This window comes from Carettochelys insculpta, chromosome 1 (assembly GCF_033958435.1).
Source record: "Carettochelys insculpta isolate YL-2023 chromosome 1, ASM3395843v1, whole genome shotgun sequence".
In the NCBI taxonomy this organism is placed as follows: Eukaryota; Metazoa; Chordata; order Testudines; family Carettochelyidae; genus Carettochelys; species Carettochelys insculpta.
In genome coordinates this window covers 244,114,866-244,138,133 of record NC_134137.1, presented here as the reverse complement: position 1 = coordinate 244,138,133, position 23,268 = coordinate 244,114,866, and the positions used below count along the sequence as shown (strand labels likewise).

Below are 23,268 nucleotides of genomic sequence, written 5' to 3'. Positions count from 1 at the left end.
TTGATTTTTTTTTTTTAAGGTTCCTTTTTTATGTTTTCTTGCTGAGGTGCCTTCTGGACTTTTAACATTTCCTTTTAATAGTTCATTCAAAGGTAGTTTTCATTCTTTTTTTAAAAAAAGACCATCTCTGGCAGGATGCATGAAAGTGACACACACTCCATTGGAAGTGTTAAAGTTGATTCTCTAGTATTAGCATCACTGGTAATGAGTTAATCATCTCATATACATTGTAGATCTCGACAGCAAGGCTGGTTTTCCTTCAAGATAATCTGACATTTAATTGCCAATACAGACATAGATGTAATACAAATTATTTAAGTAAATATAAATAGCACTTTAAGAACATTATGGTATCAGAATTATTTCCAAATATGATCTATACAGTTAAACTTGTGCAAGAGCCAGTCTGGCCAAGCAATTTTATCAGTTGAGATGCCCTCGTTGAAAAATCCCCAAACGTACTAAGTTCACTCATATCCCACCTTTATTTTTAATGCTCAGCTCTATTATGCAACTTACTTTTGTTGGACCCTTGAGTAGTTCTTCTCACTGTACTTGACCTGAAGAAAAAGGAGGAGAAAAAAATCAGTTAGAACTGGGATTTGACAAAAAATGATCAGTCTACTCTTTTTTTGTTAAGGAGATGGTGGATTTCCTTAATGCTAAATTTCCTGGAATATATTTTGATGTGTTATAATTGGGCACAGTTCAGTTGAAATGATGGGGAATATGTCTGTCCTCTCAATTACAGGGTAGAATTTGTTCCTTTGATTGTTTTTTATTTGACTCATTTGCCTTCAAATGCTGCATATACATATACTTACATGCTGTATGTTTATATTTGTTTTTCTCTGAAGAACAGAACTGTATACAAAATTGGACAAATCAAATGTGTTATGGTTGTGCCATTACGTCTTTGCAAGTAAAACAGTATTCTGCAGAAGGGCTGTCATTTCTGGGTTTTTTTTGTTGTACATTAAACTCTTTCATATTCAGCAGCCCTGGGGCTGGAAGGTTGCTGGAGATTCAAATATTCTGGATCATAGAGAGGTGTAACTACCAATGCATAACACTAAAGAAAAACAAGATTAGATATTCAGAAACAAACAAAAATGCATGCAGAGTACTTTATCAGCAGTAGTATTGTATACTGTGAACTTATAGTGTATTTGCTGCATTTATTTGTATTTACTTTCACTATACTGTACTTATGGAAAACATAACTAAAATTTACTTACTGTTAAAATGCCAGTTATTTGAGAGTTCTGGATAATAGAGTGCCAGATATGAAAGAGTTTACTGTAGTAGAATTACATCTTTGTGTTTTCCACAAGAAAATAAATCCACTTTTTAGAGAAAAAATGGACGCTCTACTCAAATGGCATTCTCTGCCAAGATAACAAAAAGACAATGTTATTACAAGGGCCTAAATAATCAGAGTACAGTATAGCAGAGAGTGATTTAAACACAAAAATAATTATTTTGGGGGGATTAAAGTTTTTTGGCCTGAACTAAATTCTTGTCTATTTATTGTCTATGCTCAGAATGGGTACAGAGAGGGCTAACCTGGTGTGGGTTTGGTGAATTTTCCTGGAAAAGTATTTCCATATGTAAATAACACACATGCACACATACATTTCTGTGTGTCAGCCTCTGTATCACTACAAAACATACAATAAAATATATCTTGTGGGGAACTACATGGTATTCTGGTCTTCCTCCTGCAGAAAACTCTGTTGCCAGTGGAATTTCTCTGCACAAAAGGAGAACAGAATATTGTTCAGCTTTTCTGGTGAAACTGAGCATAAAGTTTCTGTTCTGGTAGTGTAGGTGTGCACTGTACAATAATCCATTAGACCAGAGTGTCTGATTTTTACTAGTTGCTTTGATTGTTTCAGTGCTGCTGAAAATGTGAGATCTCAAGATTTAAGATAATAGCTAAGTACACATATACTACAGACCTAGGAATGAATGAGTTAAATTAATTCTTAAGGGTTAAAAGAGTACTGATGTGCCGTAATATGTTACTTCCTGATGACATTAGTTGTTAGTTTTTGAGAACAGTGCATGCACTGTTTCAGGTGTCATGTTTATAAGCTTTATTTGAAATTGCCTATGATCAAAAATATTACTGAAAGCTTGATGGTCATGTTCATATTTTTTTAGTTAACTTTTTAGTATAAGACAAAAAGTGTGGTGGAATTTGGTCTAAGAAAAAACACATTTATATTTGTAGTTTCACAAAAAAATGTAAATTATGTTAGTAATGTTTATGAAACTGGTGTATATGCACATGGCACGATGCTGTAGGCCTTTGCATTGCATTTGTAAACATATATACAATTGTATGTTGGTGTAGCTATTCAGTGGATTACATGCCCCGTGGGTGCAAGAGAGATATGTACACAGATGCAGGACATATAACGAAGTATGAAAATACACACATTTTTAAATGATATATCAGCATGGTATATTCTTAAGTCAGTTTATGGTAAATTTCTTTCCATTCCTATTACAGAATTTGTAATGTGTTGAAAGATGATTTTGATACTAGTATTAGCATAAAAAACTCTCTGAAAAGCTGGTGCACTTGTGAGTCAGAAGTCTATTTTTCTCCCAAAAGTATTCACTGCCTTGTTGCCAAGAGACAAAAGGTGTTTCTGTAATTTTGCAAAATTACTTTAGTATGTTAGTCATTTTTACTAGCTCATGGACAATACAGTTGTCTTAGAATTTGTTTGGAAGACCAATAAAATGATCGGATGCCTTTGATTAGCTAAAATAAATATGTTAAAATAAAAATATTTAACTGTTCAATTTTCACTTTATATTTTGTTCATTTAAAAGCTATCTTATTGTAATTTAAGAAATGGGCTTATGCCTAGCAGAAAATTGTTAATTTTTAAACTAAAAAATTGTGTATGGTTGTTGTCACTAATGTATACTGAGAAGTTTCAGTATGCTGAAAAGGAATTATTTTGACACAACTGAAATAACTGATTGAATATATCTAGCAATATGTTTTCATGATATTTTTATTGATGATGCCATTTCATAATAAATATTTTCAATTTATATAACATACAAAAAGTTTATAGAAAATGTTTTGTGCACCTGGTGTTCTGTTATTTTTGTTTGGATTTTAGGCTGCAGTAACTCTCATTAAAATATCAATACATAAAAAAAAATAAAATTACATAGATGCTGTTTAATTTATGGTGAAACTAAAATAGGAAACAAAATTATTTGCAGTTCATTGATGATCTTCTGCAATATTACGGTAAGATAAAAATTCTGTTTTCTCTTGGAGTTGTAACATTTTAAAAACATATTCATATGCAACCCTGATTTGTGTAATTGACTCTTCTTTCTGTAGGACTGTACTCATTGCAATTTCAAAATATATGAGACAGAATTTGAGGCCTTTTGGCTAAAACAGTTCTCCATTACACTGACGTGACTCCATCATTAGAATCAATAACAGAGGTTCTCTGAATTAACACCAGTGTAACTCAGATCAGAATTTGATTTACTGTTCACATTTACTTCCTTTTATGTTATATTTTTATTCCGATTCAATGCTCTTTATATGTTTCCTAGCATATATGATACATATAAAATGTTTGTGTTCATTTAATAGAGATTGTATACATTTTTCTGTGTGGGTACTCCTGTATATAGTTTTAAAAAAAAACATGTTCACATAGGATTGTGCAATCTTACTTATTGAACATCATCTCATACAGTATGCAGTCCATATACTTTAATTCACATATCTCTTACTAAGTGTAAGTGTTATGGTGGTGGCTATAATGTGTAATATTCAATAACATTGCTATGTATTACATGACTGGAGAGAAAAATAAATTCCACCTCTGATAACATAACAGAAGACAGATTATAAAATTATTTAGTAAATATAGTGGTCTTTGATCAACACCTTGCTTTTGTAATTGTTGTCTGTGTTGAAAACTAAGCACACACTTTAAAAGTTTAAAAGTTTCATGGTTATTTTAAAGCATTTTTCAAGTAGGTAAACATAACATGTATAATGAGATTATTTTTTCGCTTGGGATGAGGTTTGTCATTAAGAGATTTTCTTTTGTTAAAAACAGATTTCATTCCATCACTACTAAATACTTCTTTACAATTTCAGATTCAAAATTCAACATTTTGTAGAACAAAGATAGGTGGATAAAGCTAAAATGTATCTTTTCTATCATTCTCTGTAGTATACATTGCCTGAAGAAAAGTATATGTGTAATTCAGCTTGAGAAACTAAATTGTGTGTGTAAACAAAGAATGTTCATTGTTTAATGTATGGTTTATTGAAATGCTCATCCACACATTACTAAAGTTTTCTTGTTTAAAGCTGTGTATAGTAATTGGGTACTGTACCTTATCTTCTCATTTATTTGAAAATGTCATTCTTATAATTTAAAGATGCAAACTCTAGTACATTGTGATCTTATTCTCCGAGAACTTACTACCTTGCTTGAAAATATATGGTTGTTTACAGTGTAAAGGTGTTTTAATCCTGTTTCTGCGGCCTTCATTAAAAATTAAAGCATGTATATTTACTAACCTATAGCAGCTTGCCATGCACTAACAGTGAGCTTTCTCTTCTTCAGAATGTGCTTTTGTAGGCTAGCTAAAATAACATACCACTTTGAGCAGAATTCCTATTTAAATCAGTGGAGAGTTCTGTTTAAAAACCAGTAACTTACTATGACCCTATGTTCACCAATGGTATCAGGGTAGAAATATTATAATAGGCAGTAGAATAGAGCAGAAAACATACAGCATAAAAAGTAGGTAATGGGAGTCACCAGTAAGGTGTAAGCACAATATAATAGGGATCTCATAAAATTTGTAGGATATTAAACTTGGTGCATAAAATATGACCTTCAATCTCTGTGAAAAAATATTTTACATATGGCCTTTGCAGCACTTATTTCATCTCCTTTAAAAATGTATTAATTACAGTGGGGTTACTTGCTGAGCAAGGTGTTACTAAACCAGAATAAGGCAGAATTTTGCCCATTTGGTGTTTGTTTAAAAAAAAATAACAGTATGTTCTATTTCTTGTATTTAAAAGTTATAACAAAAAAAAAGCATGTAAAACAAACAATTCCCCTCAACAATCACTTGTTTACAATGAAGAAAAAGTGAGTACTGCAAGAATCACTCACAGAACACGTTTTTAACAACTAGTAATGTCATATGTTCTGCATGAAATACAGCATCCTGGAACTTGTTATAGACCTCTATTGTTCTGTATAATAATAAATAGATGCCTTCACTGATAATTCTTGCATTGTAAATCTGTGGACATTGTTATTGTTTAGCTAACCCTGTTGCAACTAAAATCTCAAAAATAAGATTTTCTTGTGTAATTGACCTTTAATATTTTGAAAACGTTTATTGATTTCAGTGGGACACCTTGCACTACCAAATCAGAGTGAGAGTGGTGGAATGGACCTTAAGAAAATTTCAGCACATATATGTATGCCTTATATTTATTTTATGCTTTCCAATAAAAGATATTAAATGGAATTATTTAGAATATCAATAACAATAATCCAAAATCTAAAACTATATAGTCTAATCCCTGAATTAAAAATAAATTACAGCCTATCAAGCAATGAATTAATTCATTCTAGTGTAAATTTGAAAAGACATACTAAATTTCAAAAATGTACCATGCAGTTACTGATATAAATTTTAGTGAATTAAAACATAAAAATCATGTGCTATAAGTTTTCAGGTGTTCCTTTTCCTCTAAAAATAAAAAATATACTATATTGCTCAGTTTCAAGATTCAAGACCAGGCTGTTGCTGGATATTCAAATATTCTGGATAATAGAGAGGTCTATCCACCAATGCATACCACTAAAGAAAAACACAACTAGATATTAAGAAACATTCAAAAATGTATGCAGAGTACTTTAACAACGATAGTAGTATTGTACACTGTAAGCTTATACTATATTTGCTGTATTTATTTGTATTTACTCTCACTATCCTGTATTTATGGAAAAACGTAACTAAAATTTACTTATGGTTAAAATGCGGGTTGTTTCAGAGTTCTGGATAATAGACTATTGGATATGGAAGAGTTTACAGTATATGCTGCAATGTAATTAGCAGATGAGAACTTTGCAGCATATTTATGACATCTAAACAGAAGCCGGTATGCAACATTTAATTTTGTGTTTTGATTCTATGCTTGTGGTGTAAGCACTTACTAGTACAATACATAGGACAAAATGTTGATATTGTCAGCTTTAAGCATATGGTTGTGCACATTTAAAAATAGTTATAAAAGAACCAAAAATGTGTTGGTTAGCACACTTTTAAAACCTGCTAATGCGATGCACTGTTTAATGCTTTCTTCCTGAAAAAAACTGTCCTCCTGCCAGAGTTTCATTTGTGTTGATGCCATTTTAATGCCAAGTTTTCTCTAAAACATTCCTGTTAAAATACAGTGTAATGAAGGAAATGTTTTTGCAAAATCCTTTATTTTGTTTTGAAGGAAAATATCCTTGAAATGTATTCTTATTCAAGCCACCTTTGCACATTTAGAAACACTTTTTTTAAAGTTGTTTTTATTTGGTGCATAGGTATTTAGGGGTCCTTTCTCCCCATGACTGAACTGCCACTGCCCCATTGACCTTAAATGGTGTTATGCTAGACTAGATCAAAATCTTATTAAAACAGGACTTTGCAATATGTAAATACTGTACAGGTCGTAAAAGGTACAGTCATTTTGATTTTGTATATCACCTGAGTCTCAAGAGGACAATTGCCAAGACTGCTTTGCTTTTTTAGGATTTAATTATAACTTTTGGGAAGAGTCTTAAAAAAGAAAAACATTCTCTTCTATCGGAAGCATTTTTCAGTGTTATCACAACAAAAATGAAACTTTTTGGACATTGTTAAAAATGGGTTTTCTAAGACATGCAGTTAAACCTTCCTGCAGAGACTTACAGTAGAAAAATAATTTGCTTAATTGGGTGATCTTACTCCAATTTATATGCATACTTATTTTAATTATATAATATGAACAGTGTTGCATATCAAAATACACCTTCATGTTAACTACAATTTTGAACTTATTCATAGATAGTGGCCCTAAATCATATTTCTAGTTCCCGTTTTTGGAATCCTTACTCCCTTAAGAACAGTGTACCGAATTACATTTTATTTGCCCTTATCTCTCCTAAACCTTAGATTTTTCTGTTTAGTGCTCTAAAATTTGGTTACTTTCACTTTTAAGTTGTAGTTATGGTAACAGATATAAGAGCTGAGAACATTCAAAAGCATGCTAAACTGTGCATTTTTAGCCATAGTTGCATAATGTAGATTTGTTTTAGTTCCTCACTGCTCCATCCCCACAAAAGTTCTTCCAGTTTGGATACAGAAATAAAGATGTGGTTCATTGTTTTGAGTTTCTTAATGTATAATAAATTGGAAGACAGAGAGGAGAGGCATCTTTATTGTGACATAGAATGGACAGAAATTAAGAAGATGTTGAGGAACAAAAGTTAACATGTATTTAGAGAATCGGCTTAAATGAACACAAGGGACAGCAAATATCTTCAGATAATTAGTCCCACCATTTAAAAAATCTGAAATCATATTTGTATTTGTATCAGAAATACAGAAATTGTTGGATACATAATCCAGTATAATTCTATCTCTTTTCTATATGATTTATAACATTTGCTTGTGTGTGCTGACAAATACATGGCACATGTCAGGTCAGTGTTTAACAGTAGCAATAAGAAATTAGACAAAAATAGTTCTAATGTTCAACAGGTTTAGTATCCTAAGTTTATTTTTCTTGCAGTGTTTATCTGTCAGGAAATAGAATTGATGCCATGTGTGTCTGAATGTGTGTCCTCTGTATGTAATGAACATATCATTTATAAGCTACTACAGGCTTGCCTCATGATTTTAAACATGATCTTACTTCAGCAAAAAGAGGGACAGAATAGAGTATTTGGTTGTTTTGCCATCCTGTGATGGGATAGATACCTAGACAGTTTTTGTATTGTGATGCCCCAAAACCAAATATTAAAAACGTGTTGTGGTTTCACACTGTTAAAACATGGTAAGGGCAGACCATAAAGCATGCATTTGTCTTAATGAAAGAAATATTATCCTGTTAACAATATTAGTGGTTGAGTGAACTCTTTCTGGAGATTTTGAGGTTGTATAAGAAAGTTGGATATGAGTGAGTCTTTAAATATTTCAGTAGTCATCCAGCATGAAGCACAGCTCAGCTATGGCTCATTTTGTAGAAAATCACATTACAGTACTGCACTAGACTTTCTAGAGCTGGCTGTGGCATTGCTTTAATAGATCAAATGAGATAAAAGTTATCCTGGCAAAAGGGAAGATGGTTTTCAGTACACTGTATTATGTGCAGCAGGAAACAACATTCTGTCAAGTACCATATATGCTGTGATATTAATTAGCATAATACAGGTTCTTATCTGTATGGCTTCTGCTAGTGAGCAATCAGACAGAGTACATCCCAGGTGTTTGAGTGGTTGTTTCAGAAGCTATGCTGTTTGTAAATAGTGTCAGATATAAACTATGTTGAACTATCTTTCCAAGTGTTAGTAGGTCAGACCATTGAAGTACTGGATGGTTGAGTCATTAATTGGGCTACGTGTTGAAAAAGCAGTGACTTAAAACACCTTTTCTTCATTTTGCAGGACAGTGAGATTTTCAGAGAAAGCTTGAGAGAAGCCTGTTGGGAGGTAATTTGATTATTGAAAAGGAATAAAATGTTACATTTCAGTTTTCTTTTTTTTTCAAAATCACATTTCTTTTTTCTGCCACTATTTCCTTATCCATGTTTTAAGGAACAAAACTGCATTAAATATTTTCTCAGGTGTATATCATAAGATTATTGAAATATGTTGTATAGACTTTCAATTACATAAAACCTTGTAGCTGGTTTAAAGTGCAGAGGGACACCTACGGCTTTTCTTAACTAATCCTCTAATCTTTTTTATATGGTAAAATATTTTCATGAGGAGGATACCATAAGGTTTAATACTTTAATACCCTTTTTTTTCCTTCTGGTAGGTCAAACTAAACATTCTGACAGCATTTTTGTAAGGAAAACATATAAAGCTATTTTGAATACACTAATAACAGAAAATACACACACACATTATTACAACAAGGAGAGTTCATTGGTTAACTGAAATGGCGAGATGTGACGCAAAGGACACTTGGATGAGTAGAAATGCTGATGGATGCCAAAGCAGGCGTACCAGGAAATGCTGTTGCTATGAGAGAGAGAGAGAGAGAGAGAGAGAGAGAGCAAGTTGTAGAGGCCTTATTTTTTACCTTTTGGTTACACCAGAGAGACTTCAAACATCTCTAGGTTTTTATTGGGGGAGAGGATGGCTTAGATGAATAATTTAATTCGCATAAGTTGAGAGATGGGGGAGTGACGAGGAGAGTTAGATTGGTTGAGAGTATAAAAGCAGATGAAAGTAGAAGGGGACTGCATATACAAAGTCAGTGTTCTGAGTTAGGATAGATATACAGATTAAACACAGCAGGTCATGTAGCTTAGTGTGTGATCAGCACTGATATTAAGATTTACAGTTTAAAATAAACATGTAAGTATAGATATATAATAACCCCACCTTTTAAGTTTATGAAATATCCAGCTGGGATACAGGCTTCTCTTTTGACACATTCGTAAGGGAACTGCAATAAAGTCATCTTATGAATCCATTAGGAAAAAAAGGGGGCAAAACAATTAGCAAGGATTTTTTTTTGTCTTTCTTCTTCGGCAAGGGGGAAAAAGTTTGTGCTGTGAACTTAGCCTAGCAGCTTCTGGAACTTGAGCCAAAAGGGGCAGGAAGTTGTTTTACAATAGAGTTACAGTGATCTGCCACAAATGGAAAAAGCCAAATGTTGGTCTCTGGGAAGAGGAAAAAATACTCTCCACCCTCCTCCCCCCAACTCCTTCTTTTGCCGCACAATAAGAAGGAAAGTTCAGCTGCAAGTTGATTTTAATTGCTTTTCTATGTAATGGAAAGATTATCTCACTTGCATATTCCACAGCAAGCATGAGGGAAAGAAGTATCAAAGGGACATTTAAAAAAATGCACTTGGTAACTCGGAACGGGACTTTTGGCATGATTCCCCGAGTTTGCTTGAGGTTATGGAAGGGGGATGGGAGGAAGTAAAGCAATTCTACATAGAACTTTTTCTTAAAAAAGAAAAGGGGGAACCCCCCCTTTTTTTTTTTTTGAAGGAAATGTATATTGACTCTCTAAAGTTGTATCCTTAGGTATTGGTAGCTCGGCTTTCCCATCTGAGAGAGTGTGTGTGTGTGTGTGTGTGTGTCTGTGTAAGCGCTCTCAATCAAACAGCAATCATGGCAGCTGTTTTTCTTCCAGCACAGCAGTTGAGCTGTCTCGCCCAAATGCTTATCAGCTTTTGACTCTCTGCCAAGACAGTCTTATGAGGGCCAAGCTGCCTCAGTTTGGCTGTGCAGCTGGTTTAGAAGTAAGGGCATGAGAAAACAACACCACTAAGTTTTTGTCATATACAGCATTTGCTTTTGTAAATCTCCATTTACTACACAGATTTTTCTGTGCTGTATTAGATGCTGTTTATGAATGGCTGAATGTTGTAACATATTTTGTTTTACTGTTTTGGAGAAAGTGCCTTTTTTTCTTATCCCTTCAGGTATTTTCTCATGAAAAAGCTGTAATTAAAAGATCAGTATGTTGAACTGCTTTTTTAAACTTATCGTCATATTGTGCATGCATTAAAATTCCTTTGCCGTGTCTCTCCCCTCCTTTCCTTCTCCACCCCCATCCTAAACACAGACTGCATTGTGTTAAAGAAAAATAGCTTTGCTGGATTTGGAGGCAAATGTGGGCGATCTGAAGCAAGTGTTGCTATATGCAGGGGTGCTTAACTTCATCCTTGTATGCCTGCTTGAATTCGTGTGTGTGTGCATGCGTGCCCGTGTGCGTGCAAGTGTGTGTGTCTGCGTATGATGAAAACTAGCCTGCTCACGCAGGGCCGTGCCTCTGTTTCATCATCAGCTCTAGCCTTCTCTGTTTCGCTAGCTCCGATACTCCTCCTCTTTCCTAGCCAGATTGCTGTAGTCGCTCACAAGGGGGAGATTGGACTATGAAAAAAGGCTGCTGCTGCAGCTTGCATTCCTGCTGCAAGGGCCTCCTCTTCAGACAGCCTTTGCCAGAGCAGAACTTTTAAAATGCTACAAATAGGATCTTCTGTTTTTCTTCTTTATTTAACCCTTCTCCTTTAAAAAAAATGGGACTGATTTTTCTTGTTTTCTGTGCTGTGCTTGGCTGTACAGTATATCGCAATGTTGAGGTTAAAGCTACAAGTATTCTGCCACCACTCTGCTGATCCATTTTCTTTTTCCGTCTTGGTTAAAGAAATTGATTTATTTGACTGAGCAGTGAATCAGGATTTGCTAGTTTGTATGCTGTGAGAATGATGGCTTCTATTTCCGATTTTTTTTTTGAGTGCCAATGCCCTGTGCGGCTCGTGGATTGGGCTTCTTTCTCTCTGTATATTTTTATATTGCTTCAGGTATCTGTGCCACAGGAACAAGGATGGATGATAGCCCTCTAAACCCCTTGTAATCTGACCGTGGCTGAAATGGAAATACCGCAGGGCTTTTTTGTCCTTGCAGGGTCCCTCCCTTCCCTTTCTTTCACTGTTTAGGAGGGAAAAAGAGTGTGCAGTAAAATGCTGTCTCTGGGACAGGTGCCAGCTCCAAGACAAAAGGAATAAAATAGGCAGTAAACGGGGAAAATTAATAGACAAGAAAAACAGGAATTGGAAATGTCTAAATGGCAATATTGTTAGATGTGTCGTCGTCTACCCAGACCTTGTGCTGAATTTTTTCGAGAGATAGGCTAAAACAGAAAGTTTAGACGTACTTTTTTTGAGTCGTCCTCTCTATAGGCATTTGAAAAGACAAGGCAGTCTCTCTCTCTTTTTTTTTTTTTTTTTGGACTACTGAATTATTCATAGTGTCAGCGATGAAACCAGGACCATTAGCATGCATCAGACATGCTGTTTGTCTGTTTGCTAACATTCTTCATTCAAGACTTGTTAACTACCAGACAAGCTTAACACGCTTCTTTCTTTCTTTCTTTCTTTCCTTCTTTCTCTCTTTCTTTCTTTCTTTCTTTTTCTCCTCCCTCCCCCCCTTTCATGCCACCCCTTCAGTCTCTTATTGTTGTTGCTGGGAGCTGGCAGCCAGGAGTAGTTGTGGCAGGGAAGGCATGTGGACAAGAAGCTGGAACCCGTTGCTAGGTAAGGACCGCCTTCTCTTCTTCTAGGCCTGCATGCACTTGCACAATCAAGAAATACCGTGGAGCTCATGCAGTGTCTTCCATCTGCTTTTACAGGAGACTGCAGAACTGCAAGGTGAACACATTGGCATCCTCTCTCCATATTTGTTTCCTGAGACTTGTTTCCCACCATTCACAGGGTAAGAGTCTTTCTCATCACTTAGCTGCATCTGATTGACAAGCGGTAAGATATCATGTTTATTTGCTTCCACAATGGAATGAACCGGAGTAATTACCAAGTAGGAAAATTAAGTTTCAGAAACTCTTGGTAGATATCAGATTGCCTGTAGACTATGTATTCTCATTTTTAACCTGCAATGAATATTGGACCATCAAAGTTTAGATTAATATGAAATGATCACTTGCAGAGTCTTAAGGATGCAATACAAGTATTAATTTTTGGGGGGTCAGTCTATCTCTCCCTCTCAAGTTTACTTCTCCCTTCACCAGTCTGTTTAAAACCAGACAAAGGTTGATCACGGCATTTATTTCTGAATGCAAATGTTCTAGGATTTGTGCCAGTCTTGCCTTCGTTGATGAGACTGTAGTTTCTTTGTTGAATGGCACATTTTTTTTATTTTCACCCTTAGTTCTTTTTTATTATTTTGAACAGAAGGAAGCTCAAATCTGAAAAGAAACAAAACAAAGTTGTGTGGTGCAAATTCAGATTTTTATTTTAATTACTAATTAAATGTTGCTAAACAAGTATGTTCTGACTAATTATAAAAGCAGTTAATCTTTAGTTATGTTAGCCTTTGTAATTTGTGTATGTGTGTGCTTGTGCATGTGTATTTATTAACTGATAGTTCTGAACATTACTCTGATGGCTATGGGTGGTTACATCCCACTACAATTTAATGTTCCTGATTGTATTAGCAATGTGCATTTTGGCATATGCATTTTCCACTTTCATATGTATTGTTTCTGAATGCTCAGAGTTGTTCTAGTTTGGGGGACACTACATATTAGTGAAGGAATTTATGGAAGTATACTTTTATAACATAATGCCATTTATAGACCAGAACAGTGTGTGGATACAGATATTGTCATAACCCTGAAACTCTTCTCAATTTAGCAAAGTCTGTACACTTAGATATATTGCTACTATGAAAAGGCTGATATATTTGCTTTGTATTATGCAGCCAACTAAAAAGACCAAGAGTCTTTCACTGTTCTTCTGTTGGAAAGAAATATACTTTAAAGGCATTTTTTGCAAAACCTATTTCTTCTATAGAGTTGTATAACAGAAAATGCTTTTCTTTGCAAAAGATGAAGGCTTAGTAAAATATTTTAATGCTGCCATTTTTATTTTATTTGCATAAGTATATTTAAGTGATAAAACAACAACTGCACCTGAACTTATTATTTTTTGAAACAACAATAATTAGAATGTATCAACTAACTTGTGCAAAGCTGGTATTAAATTCAGGCCACTGACAATGTAGGATCAAAACAGTCCACATAATATTGATTTAGGATTCTTTCATGGCAACAAAAAACTAGTAACTTTTAGTAGTAAAGCTGATACAACTGAAAACCAGGCAGAGTATATATTGGTAAAGTGTATAGATCAAAAAGCAGTTCAGGAATGTATGACTCAGTGACAGCAAAGCTGAAATTAAATTCGTCAAAGTATTGTTTTAGAGGCCTATCTATGTTCCATAGAACGATGCAAATAGTTCGGAGTTAAAACTCAACTAAGTGTAGTAGTTCTAAAATCAGAAAATGATAGCTAAAATAAAATTTACACCAAGGGAAATTCAGACTTCTTCATGATGTGTGACCTTAATAGCTCTATATCTGTAGAAGTTCTTTTTTCTCACTAGCATGTGTTACTGTTGTTCTGTTATTGATAAGTATTTTTGAAAGACATAAAATTATTTGCTGTAAATTAGCTCACATTGTTATGTTCTAGATGACTAGCTGTACATTATAGGCATTAAAAATGATAAAAGCAGAACTGAAACATATTGGTTTATTTCATAATGAAAAATTTCTTGCGCATGTAAAGCCTAAAATCATGTACTTTGTACATTACTTGACGGAAGAGGAGATGAAAATGAATTCATTATGTGGCTATTCTCATCCAAGATTTTAAGTTTCAAATTACTTCTGACTAATATTTGAAATAAAACCAGTGATAAAAAATTCAGTAAAACCTTCAGATTAATGCCATATTAGGAATTGCACTCATTAAAATATTTATCTTTTAAAAACATTTTATATTGGACTGAGAGGTATTGATTTGCAGCTTGTGGTAAATGGGTATAAAATGCACAGACATATAATTAAAGTATGTTTTCATTGCTATAAATCAAGTTGTCCATTTTTATATAATAGTTTGTTAATTTTTTAATAATCGATCATATGCTGAAGTCTATATCAAATGACTAATTTTTAAAAAAATCCTTCTAAAAGTGATTTGGTTCTTTTTGATAGTGTTGCATCTAAATGAGATACATGCAAAAATTTCAGTGTTCCCTTCTCAAACCCCACATATCCCATTACAAGATATTTTCTCAAATACTATTAATATATGGGAAGCAGGAGATGCAACAGCTAAAGGTAAATATACCCTAAGATTGTGCTTCATGTGACTTGCTGAAGTGAGAGCTGATACTATGTGAAAGAGTACAAGTAGATTGCAGTGCAACAAAATGAGGAAAGCACACAATACTTCACACAAATGGATGGATTATGGTGTGGCAATTAATTTCAAAGTTAATAAACTGAACTTGAATCATTGAAAGCCCAACCCTGTTGTCCTTACTCAGGCAAAACTCCTTTTGAAATTATTGAAATTTTGCTTGTTCGAGTGCTGAGGAATTTGGGACAGCATGAATTAAGGAGGGTTTTGGGTTTTTTTTTAAATTTCAGAGAAGCATTACTCTGAAAGATACTTATCGTTCCTTGTTCTTGCCCTCATTGCATATATGGTACGATGCAAGCTATATTTTATATCATATGGATGTAGAGCCCTGGCTTCTTTTGACACATTCCAAATATTCTTAAAGGCTCTTTAGAGACTAAAAATAAAATTAAAAAAGACCGAAAGGCATATTTACTTTCATCCAGATTGCTTTTTAACAGATCTGCATATAAAGCAGGATTAGGCAATCAGTGGCATGTTTTCTGTGACTTCCCCACAGCCTTTTACCATTTTACTACTTTCTTCATACAATTGTAAGTATTCTCTTCAAGAGCAGCCTCAGACAAGAAGTCTGCATGATAGTAGTAATCAGAGAGTTTGTCCTGGAAAGAACGAGGTTCTAAAATAAACGTAGGCAGTACAACCTGGGAGAGGTCCATCCCTGGACGGACTTGTTTCAGTAGCATCCAGATCAGGCTTTTGTTCTCCTCTGACACAGTTTCCGTTTGAGAGGCCTACCCTGCCTCTCCGAGTTCTTTGTGGATCTCTTCCACATAGGTAGTTTTCCTGATAATATCAACAGGTTCTGGATCAATGTAGGAATCATCCTGTCGCTCTGATGTGTCAGTGTCACTTTCTTCACTTTTCCCCAGGCCATCATTATCAAACTCATCATGGTCATGATCATTTTCCTTATCAGATTTGTCAGGATACACATCTTGATCTTTAAAGGGCTGCCTTTCAATCTCACTATTGTTTCATGGAAAAGTCTCAGCACTGTGTAAGTTGTTAGCACGCAGTAAGCCATAGGCCGTGTCTACATGTGTCCCAAACTTCGAAATGGCCACGCAAATGGCCATTTAGAAGTTTACTAATGAAGCGCTGCAATGCATATTCAGCGCTTCATTAGCATGCGGGCGGCCACGGCACTTTGAAATTGACGTGCCTCGCCGCCGCGCGGCTCGTCCAGACGGGGCTCCTTTTTGAAAGGACCCCGCCTACTTCGAAGTCCCCTTATTCCCATCAGCCCGTGGGAATAAGGGGACTTCAAAGTAGGCGGCGTCCTTTCGAAAAGGAGCCCCATCTGGACGAGACACGGGGTGGCGAGGCACGTCAATTTCGAAGTGCCGTGGCTGCCCACATGCTAATGAAGCGCTGAATATGCATTTCAGTGCTTCATTAGGAAACTTCGAAATGGCCATTTGCGCAGCCATTTCGAAGTTTGGGACACGTATAGACGTAGCCATAGAGAGAAACGTGTGGTCTCTGTTGAAGAGTTCAAGTCATGCTCTTTACCTTCTCTAATCATGGTTAATTTAAGCAGACCATAACATTTCAAAGCCAGTTCCAAAGTATCCATTCAGCCTTCATTCCATGTAACACTTGCTTTTGCAACATAATCAAGTGGTGTGGTGTCTACAAGCCTGAACCACAGGGCTCAAAGTCCCTCATGCACACACCTGGATAAGGTGTTGGAAGGTCTGTGATGTGTGACACCTTCTCTTCAGCAATCTGAAATATGTTCTAATGAGGCATTTTGCTTCTTCATTATATCACTCGCTCTCAGCTCCAAACAGGTGCAGATAATCAACACTTTTTATTAAACTAGCTATTCTGAGGGAGCTGTGACAGTGCAATACCATGTCGCAATTCTAATTTTGATATGTCTAGTTTGTCTGGCAAAACCCACGTTTCAATTAGAAAAAGGGATACATGTTTCATTCTTCAAATGGGTACAAAGCAAACGTGGTGTGTGTGTGTGTGTGTGTGTGTGTGTGTGTGTGTGTGGATACACTGTATATGGTATTTGATTTGTTCAAACATAGTTCATTCAGTTATTCTGCATGCTTACAGCTAAACTACTGATTTCGGCAAGAGCACATAGACAATGGAGTAGAACTTACACCAAGATCCACTGTGGGAGATCCATCAATATGCATAGATGTGTAGGTGCTGGCATATGGGTAGATCTAAACGAGCAGGGCTAGATTTAAGTGAATGTGTAACCTTTTGCAAACTTTCATTAGCATAAACTCTAATTCATGTGTAAACCTCAGTTTTCTCATGTCTGTAATTATGGGCCTGTTCTAAAGTCTACCAACTTCCATTGATTTCAATGGGATTTGGATCAGGCCCTTTGTACACAAACATGAGGGTTTTTCTTCCATTGGCATTTGAATGCTTGAAAGTGGATGGGCAAAATAAATCTGTGGGGCACCTTTGTAAACCTGACTTATATGAGAATGTTTGTGAACAAATCCATGCATGAATTTCTACAGAAAGAAACCCATGCAAACTCTGGCTACTCCTGCCTCCACTTCAGACAGTAACAAAACTCTCATGTACTTCAGTAGGATCAGGATCTTGGAAAAGTACTTCATTTTATCATAAGGTAAAACAAAACTCAGATTTTGACTCCCTCTCCTGATGGCCCATAAGACTACACATGTGAGTAAGAGATGCAGAGTTGGGCCCTTTCATATTTCAGTGTCCTTTAAAGTGTGTAGCTAGGTGTAAACCCTCATTGTTTTGTGTAGTCCTGATACGAATCAGTATTTTCTGAAGCTTAGTGTTACTAAGTATTACTAAGTAGTGTTACTCTTGGCTCCTCAATATATTTGAAATTTGTCAGACCTCAGGAAACAAAGGGTCTGATCCAAAGCCCATTGGATTCAGTGGAAGTTTTTCCATTAACTTCCATAGATTTTGGATCAACCATGTGTCTGTGACAGTTTTAAATTATGGTGCAACCATTAGAATGACTTTCTCTTCACTCTCACTTTTCTCAGAAATCAGATGGTATTTATTCAGGAACATCACTCCCAACTATTTCCTAGAAGACATTGTGTGCCTACATTATAGCTCCAAAGATGTTAAAAAAGGATCCAAGGAGCGTCATGGCCCTGATGCACTAAATAAGAGTCTTAGGAGAGGCATTAGGGACATAAAGCTGGAGCTTCCTACAAGGATTTCTTTATTTAAATTACATCAATGATTTTGGAAAGATTATAAATATTAATAACACCTTTGAATTACTGTTTATTGAATTTTGGCTGAATATAAGACTACCCTTACCTTAGCCTTTATATCCAGTTATCTGCTAGGGAAACATCCAGCTTCTTCCTGACCTTTGTGAAGTATTCAGATGATACACTTTTTCTCCAACTTGTTAAAAAATAGAAAAGTTAATTGACTCAGACACTGTTTTCATAAGAGAAAAAAAATTAAGAAAATATTAATTTTATTGCAATAGGCCTTTATTAAATATTAATTTAGAAAGTGTTCATTTTCTATAGCTCTTGATTGATTAACTGGAACTTCAGACTGATAATTTTGCAGCATTGTTCCAGCTTGCTAAAGTCCTGTGTGTATTAAGCATCGTGTAAAAGGATCTGCTCATGCATACCAGTGTATATATAGTGACAAAATACAAGAATTTCTTGGCATATTTCATAGAAAAAGAAAAGGACGTACATTCTCATTTTAGTGATTAAAATTTTCATATGCTTTCTGTTTACGTTTTTGAGAGAAAATATGAGCTACACTATATAAGTACATATACAAATCTGTTTACATGATAGGATTAGGAAAATATTCATCATTTGCTGTCTTGTTTTCTTCAGATAGCCTTAATTTATTTTTTTATTTATTTCCTTGTTTCTGCTGATTTAAACAAAAAATGGAAAACTTGTTGGAAAGAACTGGTTGAAAGAATTGGGAAGAAATTGCAAACAGGCTAGTCTACTGTTATTTTATTTACTTGTTGGGGGGAGTGGCTGAGTAAAAAAATATTTGGAAGTGTTTCGGTGCTTTGCGGTCATGGTTTGTCAAGTCAGTTTGCATTCATAGTTCAAATCATTATGTGCCTGTACCACCATGGGGGAGTTAGAATGCTGGCTTTTGGGGGTTTTTTTGGCGGGGGGCGGCGGGGTTGTTAACATCTGTAGTTGTTTTTGAACACAAAATATGTTAGGTTTCAACTTAAAACTCAAATTTTCCCTTAAAACTTTAAGTTTGCACCTCCCTGGTATGATCAGCTTGAAAAATTACAGTTTTTCAGGATTTTTAATCCATAATTAATAATTTCAGTCAAGTAGGTGCTTTATTGATGAACAAAAATCTTTTCAACTTCTGAATACAATAAGAGCCTTTTAGTGTTTTGTCTCATTTTTAATTGTAATTCAGTGCCCAAAAGGGTGGAGAGCACTATTTGATTGCATTCACGAACTCTTGCTTCTACATTCACACACAAAGAATTCCTATTTTAGTATTACTTTAGTCTTCCCAATAGATATTACAGCTCATTTAAAATAGTTTAATAATATATCTCTTGTTCTCTATTATTTATCATCTTTTTAAATCCTTATCAGATTTTACATGTCAATATTTCATACACACAACAGTTTATATGCATTGTTTTATTCATTTGAAGAAAAATTATAACCAATCTTTTAGGGCCTGATGCGAAGCCAGTCAAAGTCAATGAAAAACATCCGATGGATGTCAGTGAGTTTTGGATAGGACCCTTACAGCAGAGTAACACTTACTTAAATTTAAATGAGTAATACAGGAAACCTAAACTTGAATGAACATAGGGAACATTTAAAGTGCATGTAACTAATATTAAGTGCTGTCTAGACTTAAACCATGCATATTGTCCTTGTGTGGTTTGACTTATTTAAACAAAGGCGTGCCAGTATGCAGCTGTCTTTTACAGAGGACGTGGCATCCATAGTCTCCCTTCTTTAACATACATCTCTGTGTCGTAAGGTTCATGACATGGAATGTATATGTACCCAAATGAGTGAAAACTATGTTAAAAGTCCAAAGGAAGGCCTACACTCCAAAGACCCAAAGGTTATGTAGTCTTATTATAAACTTTGCTGCAGCCATTTTTTAATGCTCTGTGAAAGTTAAAGCTTTTTTATCTCTCGATTGCATAAACAGCATGTTTAGGGTTTTTTTAATTGAATTTTTAAATACATAATTTATCAATTTATATGATTTAATGTTGCAAAGTTAGCAACTGATTTTTTTCGCAAATGGATGGAAATTTCTCATTTTAAAGAATTCTATATCAAATTATATAAAAGGAGGGATTGTGCTGAAATGGTCACCTATATATTTTAGTTCTTAAAGCAAGATTTACCATGACAGATTTAAGGCATGGATTTACATTTTAAATTACAAATAAAAATGATTAGGCTGATATTTCTGTCCAATTTGAATGTCTTAATATTAATTCAGATAAAAGGTACATTACCCAACTAGATTGTGTGTATCCTGTCTCTGTGTATGTATGGGAACATCTTTGCCATCACATACAGACACATTTATGTACATAGATGCACACATATATGGACACACATTTTCACTGAGTGTAAATTAAATTTAATTTGATTCTTACATAATGTATGTGCACATTACATGTATAGAATATCCTATTGAACATGTAAAGTATTTATTTAAAATGGTAAATCATTGACTTCTGGATAACCCATAAAGGGTGTTTTGCCTGCTTAGCAAGTTAAATATATTAAGTGTCATATCTGGCCCCTAAAATCATTTTTATGAGTCACAACATACTTGATTAAACTAAAAAGGCAATGCACAGCTTACTGGACTAAAGCCTAGTACAGTGACCTCAACCAGCACGGTTTATACATCGCTTTCTTCAATCTACAAAAACGGAGAATGATTCGGGTTGTGAGAGCAGATGAGGAGGAAGTTGTCTCTAGTAAGGGAGAGCAAGCCATGCTGGAAGCATGGTAGTACATCCAGTCAGGGTTTTGCTTTACTTAACTGTGAAAAGAGGGATTTCTCTACCATGACTTCTGTAACATATAAAGGAATTTCTCATACTTGCTGATGACATTGCAAATCCATATTCCATTCTTAGAGAGTTAGCAGCATGTCATACTCCATATACTAGTATCTGCACTCCAGCAAGTTAAGAAGGACACAAAATATTAAACAGAAATACTCTTGTGAGCGAGATAGGGCTGTATCACATATATTTGACCATCAGAATTTCATCTTACGTTACTGGTATAGGCCTGTGTATTTCTGATATCTGATGAATGGAATACAGTGAAGAATATAAAAAAGAGGATAAGTACGTATTAAATTCCAAAACAGAATCAGAAAATATAATGTTCTCTGGTCATATCAATGTTCCTCAGCAGAAGTATTCAAATGCAAAATGAAAGCTTCAAGAAAAAGAGCCAAAAAGTTTCCTTGGAGAGAAATTCATGAAAATTTCAGCACTACTTTAGAAGGTATTATAAAGAACAAACAAAAACTCTTAAAAACATCTTCATATTTAGAGATAAATTTTGAAAGCTTGTGGGTGAATTGTGCAGTTGCATACAGTTCCTAGTTAGCTCACATGACACATTTTCGTCAATACAAATGTCTATAGGTGATTTTGGATGAGGTTTTTCATAGATATATTTCACAGCATTCTGTAATGTTATAAATTCTGAGCCCTAGTTTTTAAAAAAGACAAGCCGTAGGTTACTGGGCTATATTTACTCTAATACAGTGAAAATGATCCATTTTGCAAAAGCCCAGTTCCTGAGTAGGCATTTCCAGTCATACAGAACTATGGTGGTTTTGTAAGAACTCTCCTCTTTCTCCCAAAAATCAGTGTTAATCCTGATCTAAAGTGGACTATGAAACCACTTTCTCATAGGTAGAAGATTAGTTGGTGTCCTTTCTACTTCCTACAGTTATCTTGTTAAATTACTCTGGTTTGAACATGCATAAGCAGTAAATGTGATTGCAAGTCATGTGCTATTTTGCACTCAGGTACCTGAAATCAAAATTCTAAGCCTAAATCAGAAGAACTGGAGACAGAAATCATTATTTAATCGCAAAATCCAATCCCATTCCAGGTCAGAAAAGTTCTTACAAATCATTAAAATACTGTATGCTGTTAACATTTTACTAAGCATATAGAAATAAGTGAAATAATCGATTTCAAAAGTGTCCTTAGCAGGATGAATTTCAAATGTTTCCTCTAATATAGCCTTCTGGGAAGAAATTTGTTAAAAATTTCCTCTTACATACTTTGAAAGATCTTTGATTACTTTTTTCCTGGTAACTTCATTATTTTCTGCTTAGTATTTCTCTATTTTTATTGTTGTGTGTGCATCTATCTATCTATCTATCTATCTATCTATCTATATATATGGCAAGAGAGAAAGTAACCCACCCCATGTCTCCTTAGTACTAGTAGAAATAGCACAAGTGCTTGGTCACTACAATGGTGGCATTGTGAAGCAAATTACAGTGAGCTCAAATGAACAGGCTTACCCAATCACCCTGTCTCCAGTCCATTGTTGGTTTTTGTTTTTCTCATCAAGGGCACAGCTAGTCTGAAGAGTGTCCCCAGGCACACATGTGATACATATTATTAAAAAGCAGACTTACAGTACAGAATTTTACCAAGTGAAGGGAGCATCATTAGTTCCTCAGTATGTTCAGCTCTACACTAGCAAAACCTATAATGTTCTTAAGTTACTACATAAGGCTAAATGCATTTTTAATTACTGTTTTAATAACTGATTAACATATCTATCTTTGTGTTGACTACATTACTTACATCCACATCCTGGAGATGCTTATCCATATGATGTTGCACACATAAACACTCCAGTCAAGTTCAGAAAAATTCCCATGAAGTCTGCAGGCTTCATTCATTTCTTAAGTAAGTGGCATTTTTTTCAGTGAGTAGATATAGAGGTAATGTTCTGAGAATAGCACTTCATATATATAAAATATGGAAATCCAAAAGCCAAAATTTTCAGCAGTGGTCAATAATTTTTGGGTGCTGCACATGAGATATCAAGGGCTTGATTATCAGAGATGTTAAAAATAGTCTTCTGGGAGCTTTGGGTTCTTAGTGCTTCCAAGAATTAGCATCCATGTTTCTCAGATTCACTTCCAAGAATTAGATCTATGGCTGCATCTGTACTACAGCGATCTTTCAAAAGATGGTCTTCCAGAAGATCATCT

General features: G+C 34.8%; 1 long non-coding RNA gene across 4 annotated transcripts in view; it reads left to right on the top strand.

Annotated features, from left to right (window-relative positions):
* The window catches only part of LOC142018008 (uncharacterized), a 216,459-nt gene that overhangs the window by 16,280 nt on the left and 176,911 nt on the right, over nucleotides 1-23,268 (top strand). For 2 of the 4 annotated variants that reach the window (XR_012646649.1, XR_012646651.1), the window contains exons 1-2: nucleotides 11,249-12,342; nucleotides 12,438-12,520. This is a non-coding gene — a long non-coding RNA (uncharacterized LOC142018008). Of the gene's footprint in view, nucleotides 1-8,726; nucleotides 8,772-11,248; nucleotides 12,343-12,437; nucleotides 12,521-23,268 lie in introns of those variants that run through there. The other 2 variants (XR_012646652.1, XR_012646653.1) reach the window with 2 other exon arrangements.